This window comes from Ornithorhynchus anatinus, chromosome X1 (assembly GCF_004115215.2).
Source record: "Ornithorhynchus anatinus isolate Pmale09 chromosome X1, mOrnAna1.pri.v4, whole genome shotgun sequence".
NCBI classification, from domain to species: Eukaryota; Metazoa; Chordata; class Mammalia; order Monotremata; family Ornithorhynchidae; genus Ornithorhynchus; species Ornithorhynchus anatinus.
Window position 1 is genome coordinate 93,180,407 of NC_041749.1, and position 8,236 is coordinate 93,188,642.

Genomic DNA, 8,236 nt, shown 5'->3' on the forward strand with positions numbered 1-8,236 from the left:
CACAAAATAATGATGTATCCCATATCTAACATTTACATGCATGCAAACACATTCAACGAAGTCCACATTGCATAGCTGTGTTTCTTCACTCCTATTTTATTTTCAAGTGACCACAATATCTCATCCTTTTCCCACCCCACCAAAACTTGGGCCCATTCATATTAGCTTTTTCTCTTTCAGTCCATGGATCCACAATGTTTAGGGGCTGTATTGCTTAATCTGGGTCAGTACAGGTCAATTGCATACCCTTAAAGGTCTAGCAGTAGATGCAGTGCTACAACTGATTTGTTGCTAGTTAGAAATTGCAAACTTCTATCTACTGCCAAATAAACTGGTAGTTTATACTATATACAATATGGTTTACCATAGAAATGTTCATACTACATGGTCTACTCTGAGTGTACACAGGCTTGGAGGGAAATCCCAAATATGGAAGCTTCCTGGATGAAAGAAAATATGTCTAAACTGTGTATTTGCTATATTCCCAAGGCTGGTCCTGTTCTGGCCAAACACCTTGTGCCTTGGGTAGGAAGTTTTGGTTTGTGGCTTCCTAGAGCAGTTAGCTTGAATCTGCTACAGCCAGAAAGACTTAGGATGACCTCTGGATTGTCTCCTTCCCTGAAGAAACCAGTTTATTTCCAAGATCCCCGTGGGTATTTGGATTCCTATTTAGCAATGGGAGAACCCCCTATCTAAGAGCTATGCACACTCCCTATTCTTCCCCACTCACCATACTCCCAGGTTAACTCATGAAATGGGTCAGCAACTATTTAATCCAGGAGAATGAGTCCTCCTAAAGTTTCTTTTTTTTAATTTGGTTATTGGAAAGTCAGTAATGGAACATTTCATGAACTGTAGAGAGTTAACCACTTATTGAAAGACTTATACCATGTTACAGCAATAGATTAGCCACATTCCTGATTCAAAGAAACAGTGTGCCCCCCTCCCCCCCCAACCACACCATATCATTGTTCTGTTAAAGTCCACTTAATTTCAATAAACTCTTTGATCCCATGTCTTATCATCTGGAATTAGACTATAGCCATGATCTCTTAGCTCTGGTCCCAACAACCCACTCAGTTTGCCAGTAGAACTCCCTGGGAATTATAGACCTGTGAGTCTGTCTTCTATCCTGGCAAACTGGTTGGATCTATAAGAAAGACACAGCCTGTTGGGAAAAACACAGCATGGTTTCTGAAAGGGAAAATCATGCCTCACTAATCTGCTGGAGCTCTTTAAAGAGGTCAACATGCATGTGGATAGAGGGAGACCATTAGACACAATATATTTAGATTTTTCAAAAGGTTTTTGACAACATACCCCATCAAAGCAGCATGGCACAGTGGAAAGAGCCCGGGCTTGGAGTCAGAGGTCATGGGTTTGAATCCTGGCTCCACCACTTGTCAGCTGTGTGACTGTGGGCAAGTCACATAACTTCTCTGTGCCTCAGTTACTTCATCTGTAAAATGGGGATTAAGACTGTTAGCCACACATGGGACAACTTGATTACCCTGTATCTACCCCAGTGCTTAGAACAGTTTTCTGCACATAGTATTACTTAACAAACACCACCAAAGGACTTTAAAGGAAAACTGAGTATTCATGGGGTTGAAGAAAATGTTCTCTTGTGGATAAAAAAACTGCCTAAAAACTGGAAACAGAAGGTAGGGATAAACAGCTAATTTTCAGGGTGGAGAAAAGTAAATATTAGGGTCCCCTTCAGATGAGTACTAGGACCAACTTTTTAACATTTTTCACAAATGATCTGGAAAATGGAGGGTGCAGTGAAATCTTCAAGTTTGCAGATGACTCAGTCCTGTCAGGTAGTGAAACGCTGTGCAGATAGGGATAAACATCAGAAAGACCTCCAAGTGGAGTGAGTGGGCCATACAATGGCAGCTAAGCTCCCGTATGTGCAAATGTAAGGTAATGCACTTAGGGAAATACAATCCAAACTCTAAATACATGATGGTGGGTTCTGAGCTGTCAACCACAACATGGAAAAAGCCATGTTGGAGTCATTGTTGACTGTCTATTCACATCAAACTAATCTCCAGGCACAGCTGGAAAGGCAAAATCAGGAAAAGCATAAGAAGTGAAATAAAAGGCAGCATTTTGCCACTGTATGAATCCATGGTATGTCTGTTCTTGAGATATCATGTGCAGTTGTTGACACTGCATTTTAGGAAACATATAATAAAACTGGAAAAGTCACAAAGAAGGGCAACAGAGTTTATCAGGGAGATGGAGAAACTGCCTCATGAGGACAGATAGCTAGAGCGAGGGCTAGTACTCTTCAGACCAGAAAGAGAGAGGCTGGGAAAGGGCCCTTGTTTAAAGTTTAAAGTTTCAAAATTATGAAATTAATAGGCAGGGCAGACCTAAAATTGTTATCCAATAAATCCCTAAACAGCAGGACAGAGGGGTACGAATTGAAGATTGAGGGTAGTGAGGTTAATACAAAGAGCAGGTGGCAAAAATTTTTTAATTTGTTGTCACTGAATGCTGCACAGGCAGAAAATAGAACAAAATTAGGGGAGCAGAAATAAAAAGTTAAGGATGCTACTGGTTTAAACATTAGGATGGCAAGCATTTTATATTAATAATAATGATAATTATGGTGCTTATTAAGCACTTAATAATGTTGGCATTTGTTAAGCGTTTACTATGTGCAGAGCACTGTTCTAAGCGCTGGGGTAGATACAGGATAATCAGGTTGTCCCACGTGAGGCTCACAGTTAATCCCCATTTTACAGATGAGGTAACTGAGGCACAGAGAAGTTAAGTGACTTGCCCACAGTCACACATCTGACAAGTGGCAGAGTCCGGGAGTCGAACCCATGACCTCTGACTCCCAAGCCCAGGCTCTTTCCACTCAGCCAGGCTGCTTCCCCAAAGGCAATTCATAGTACAGTGTTCTGCTGTGCCAAGCACTGTTCTAAGCACTGGGGTAGATTCAAGTTAGTCATGTTGGACACAGTCTCTGTTCCACCCAGGGCTCATACTCTTAATCCCCATTTTACAGATGAGGTAACTGAGGCCCAGAGAAGTGAAGTAACTTGCCCAAGGTTACACAGCAGACAGGTGGCAGAGCTGGGATTAGAACCCATGACCTTCTGCCTCCCAGATCCGTGCTCTGTCTGATAATTCTTGCAAGGGTCCTTCTTGCAAGGGTTCTTCTTGCAAGGGTCCTTTTGCCATGGATAGAGACAGAATACCAGGCTGGATGGACCTCTCATCGAACCCAGGAATGGTAGTTCTTATTTTCTTCAGTGTAAACTCTTTCTCAAGAAGAAATATGGAAAATTGCTGAACTAAATGAGGCACAGGTGACTGATGAAATTACTTGAAACCATTCAGAAATTTTACACTATCTAGACCTTCACAAAAACTGTATTTTGTTCCTGACTCTTTGCAAAAGCTAATGAGGACATCATATGGGGCAAAGCAAGACGGGGGGAATATGAAAATTTATACTTAGATATTTCCCTATTCTCAAAAGATTTGCTGTCTCCAATGGTGAAAAATGATAAAGAAATTAAGATAATAGGGTTACTTAATACATGGGTAATCCCTATGAATTTTGTTCAATTTCATTGTGTAGTAATATGATTTTGTTCTCAAAAGAAACTTAATTTAAAAAATGCACTTTCCCCAGTGAATTGAAATAAATGTTTATAGTCTTTTATTAGTTTCTCTCTCGCAAAAGAAATGTTTCTGCAGTGCCTTTTTTCAACCTGATGAACAGTTAGGGCGCATTTCTCTAAGGAGAAAAGTACTCTAATGGTTTCTATCAAGATGTTTTATTGAGATTATTGCTAAGAAGATATTTTGATTTATCCTTGAGTCCTTGAGAAAGAAGCATAAGGCAAGTTTTGTATTGGTCTGTGTCTGGAATACCAAATTATCTGATTAATCATAGCTATTCTACATATAGCTGCTTCGATCATCTTCCTAAAACATCATTCAGAATGCGTAGGTCTTTTTAAGACATCTGATGTTTACTTATTTTCTTTCCACATCAGAGATCTATAACTACTGGTTTCAAGGCTCTTCACCAGCTTCTTCCTACCATTTTTGCTATCTTTGCTTGCTACTCCCCAGCTTGCCTTTGCCACTATTCCCAGCTGTACCTTGTTCTCTAGTCTCTCATTTCTGATCCACTGAGCATACCATTCCACTTTCCTGAAGACCCTTCTCCCTTCAAGCCTGTCAAACCACATCCCTGCCTGCTTTCAAATCCCTCCTGAAAATTTGCCTCCTTCAGGAGACATTCCCTGACTAATCCCCCACCTCCCTAGTCATGTTTGACAATGAATAACCAAATTGGCCTGGAGGGCTCAAATACCTGATAGTCCAGGACAGAACAGAAGCTCCAACCTCCACCCAAAAACACCATCAAGTGTGGCTGGATAGAACATCCTTTCTTCCCAATCATTCCACCTTTCATGCCAGAGCTGCTCTCTTCCTGCAGCTCTGGTCTGTTGCCTGGGATAAATCTGGAATGTGATTGGCAGTTGATGAGTCATGCATGAGCAGGAGCATGTTGGGAGGGTTGGGATAGGGGAAACTAGAAAGTTAAGGTATGTGGAATGGGCACCTAAAGGTGGGTGGAGAAAATAATGATTATAATTATGATATTAAGTGCTTAATATGTGCAAGGCAACATACTAAATGCTGGGATGAATACAAGCAAATCAGATTGGACTTTGGGGAAGGAGACTACCCGAGGTGTTTCCCTGCTTGGGGGGGCCAGGTCACAGTACAGTCTGCAGTAGTTGTTCTCCCAGGGCCAGCATCGACAAATTCCTGACTTGGGAGTGTAGGGGGTGGAAATGATATAATAGTATTTAAGTCCTTACTATATGCCAAGTACTAGAATAGAAACAGGAAAATCCAGGTGGACACAGTCCCTGTCCCACATGAGGTTCACAGTCCAGGTAGGAGGGAGAACAGTCAAATAATCGGATGTATTTGAGTGCTTACTGTGGGCCGAGCACTGTACTAAACTCTTGGGAGAGTACAATAAAACAGAGTCGGTAAACATGTTCCTTGCTCTCAAGGAGGTTACAGTCTAGAGGGGTAGACAGATATTAAAATAAATTATGGATCAAGACATAAGTGCTGTGTGACTGAGGGTGTGGTGAATATCAAATGTTTAAAGGGCATAAATCCGTGTGCAAGGGTGACACAAAAGGGAGAGGGAGTCGGATTCCTCAAATTTTCTAAGCTACATCCTTCCACAAATTCTAAGCTCTCCTAAAAATCCAACTTTACCAAGGGGAATTCTTCAAAAGAATCCCACCTTTCTGACTATGTTATCCCATCAGCCACCTTAGGACTCATGTATTTGTCTACTTCTCTTTGTATCACTCATATCTGTAGCTATCCTTTGCTTGCAATTTGTATTAATTGTCTCCCTTGTTAGACTGTAAGATCCTCAAGGGCAGGAACCGGGTCTCTTGTGTTGTAATCAGTTCTACTAAAACAGTTTTCAATCCGTCAATGGTATTTATTAAACACTTACTGTGGGCAGAGCACTGTACTAAGCACTTGGGAGTACAATATTATGCATTATGAAGGGAATGCTACTGTGGAATTGGGGAACTTTCTTCCCACAAGGCATGTGCATCCTGATACTACGTGAAGTCAGAAGATGCAGTACATGTGTATCATGCGAGTACTACACTAAGAGTTTTCCTGAAGACGAGGTTCTTCAACAACACAATCTCTATTCTAAAGCAGAATTGCAGTGCTCTATGTTGTGCCTAGTACAGTTCTCTGTACAATGCAGGTGGTCAATCAGTACTGATGATGGTAACAAGCTCACCTTAGACCCACCCAGAGGGCCCCCTGCACCGTGGACTGATACCAGAACTAACCTCTCCTCCTTGGGGGCACTTTAGACCTGTAATAAAACAGGGTTGGATCTAATTTCCCAAGGCTTCACTGTGCTCCAGACCATTTAGAGTCACAGTACTTTCTAGAGGTAAGGAACATTTGTCTGACACCAGAACTAGGCTCAAATCTTGCTGGTCTTCCACTTCACTTCATGCTCAGGAGACCTGTCACTCTGCACTGTGAACCTCCTGTGGGACAGAGACTGTGTCTAAGCTGATTAACTTGTATCTAACCCTAGGGCTTAAAACAATGCTTGACACATAGTAAGCGTTAAACAAATACCGTACTAATAACCTATTCTTTCAAAGCTTTTTCTTAGATTTAATCACCCCTGCTGTTGCTTGGACTCATTTCCCTTTCTCCCGCAAATAAAATGAAAGTTCTTAAGGGAAGAGACAGGGCCTTCTCTGCGATCTGAAAACTGGCAGGCCTGGTGCCATGGATTTGAAGGTACAAGGTAAGTGCTGGCTGATCATGTTGCCCTGTTTTCTGTCTGTCTTAGACTTGTGAACTCCATGTGGCACAGGGCTGGGGTCTGATCTGATTGCATTTGAATATATCCCAGAGCATAGTTCAGTGGTTGGCACATAAGTGTCATTATTATTACAAGAAAGGTAGTGTCAAGATAAAGTCAGATCCCAATATACAATCTTTTTTTCTAATTTCCTACAGAAATAAATGAATGTTTTTGGTGGGTTTTTAAAAAAATTCAAATGAGTCAATGAAATCAATAAAATTGAAAAGAAAAGGGGACCAGAATTATTTCAGCAATGCCAACCAGAATCAATCTTTAATTATATTTTATTAGGAAAAACCCCCCGAAAACCACTTTACTCCCAGAACAGTACATTCATGAAGACAACAGTAGAAAAAGCCATTAATTTTTACATCTGTGCGAGAAGTGGAAAGTAGAGATGAAACAGTGTATTCACTCAGAGTAGTTGATTTAAATTAAAATGGTACTTTCATAGGTTATCCATGAAGGGATCTTGGTTTTATTGCAACTGCTTCAGGGGGTTAATTTTAACTGCCCCCAAATTTAGCCTGTTTTTTTAAAAAATACATAAAAAGAAAGAACCTCTTTCCATCCCCTCTGACCCCTCCCCTCAGCCCTCTTCCCCTCAGGAGTTTCCAGCTCTGATATAGGGACATTTCAAAACATGAAAATGCTTGGGGCTATTGCATGGCTTAGTATATCAATAGTTTCATAAATATTTTGTGACATCTCAGTTGATAAAAAATTATGTTTTAAAACAAAACTATCCCTTTGCTTCTACTAATCAGCCTGTTTAGGAAATTTTGGGAAAGTTCTACAGCACTTGGGTATTTAAAGAAAATAGATTCTAGGATGTACAATTTCTCCAGTTCAAAGTAGTGGGGACTAGAGGAGAAAGTAGGGTGGCCCAGTAGAAAAAGAATGAACCTGGAGGAGGTGGGGTGGTCAGTTCTAATCCTGATTCTGTCATTTGCTTGTTGTATGACCTTGGGCAAGTCACTTAACTTCTCTGGGCCTCAGTTTCCTCATATATAAAATGGGGATTCTAAACCTGTTCTCCCTCTTTCTTAGACTGTGAACCCCAATCGGGTCAGCTCTGGGTCTGACCCGATTTAAATTGTATGGACCCCAGTGCTTAGAACAGTGTTTGACACATAAACACTTAACAAATACCATTATTATTATTATTATTGTTAAAACCTTAGGATCCAGCTCTCAAATGTTGATCGTTTGGCATGGCCTGGGAGGCAGAAGGTCATGAGTTCTAATCCCAGCTCCACCACTTGTCTGCTGTGTGACCTTGGGCAGGTCACTGCATTAATTCACTCAATCATATTTATTAAGTGTTCACTGTTTGCAGAGCACTTGGGAGAGTACAATACAACAATAAAAAGTGATAATCCCTGCCCACAACAGTCTGCTCACAGACTGCAGCAAGAGGAGTGCACCAGAGGAGTGAAGTATGCAGGCTGGGTTGTAGAAGGAGAGAAACGAGGTGAAGTAGGAGAGGGCAAGGTGATGGAGTGCTTTAAAGCCTATGGTGAGGAGTTTTTGTTTGATATGGTTGTGAATAGGCAACCACTAGGGATTTTTGAGGAGGGGTGTGACATATCCTGAAGGTTTCTGTAGAAAGATGACCCGGGCATTGGAGTGAAGTATGGGCTAGAGTGGGGAGAGAAAGAAGGCTACACTTTCCTGTGAAGTGGCTTAATGGCTAGAGCACAGGCTTGGGAGTCAGAAGGACCTGGGTTCTAAACCCGGCTCCATCACGTCTGCTGTGTGACCTCATCTGTAAAATGGGGATTAAGACTGTGAGTCCCACGTGGGACAGGGACTGTG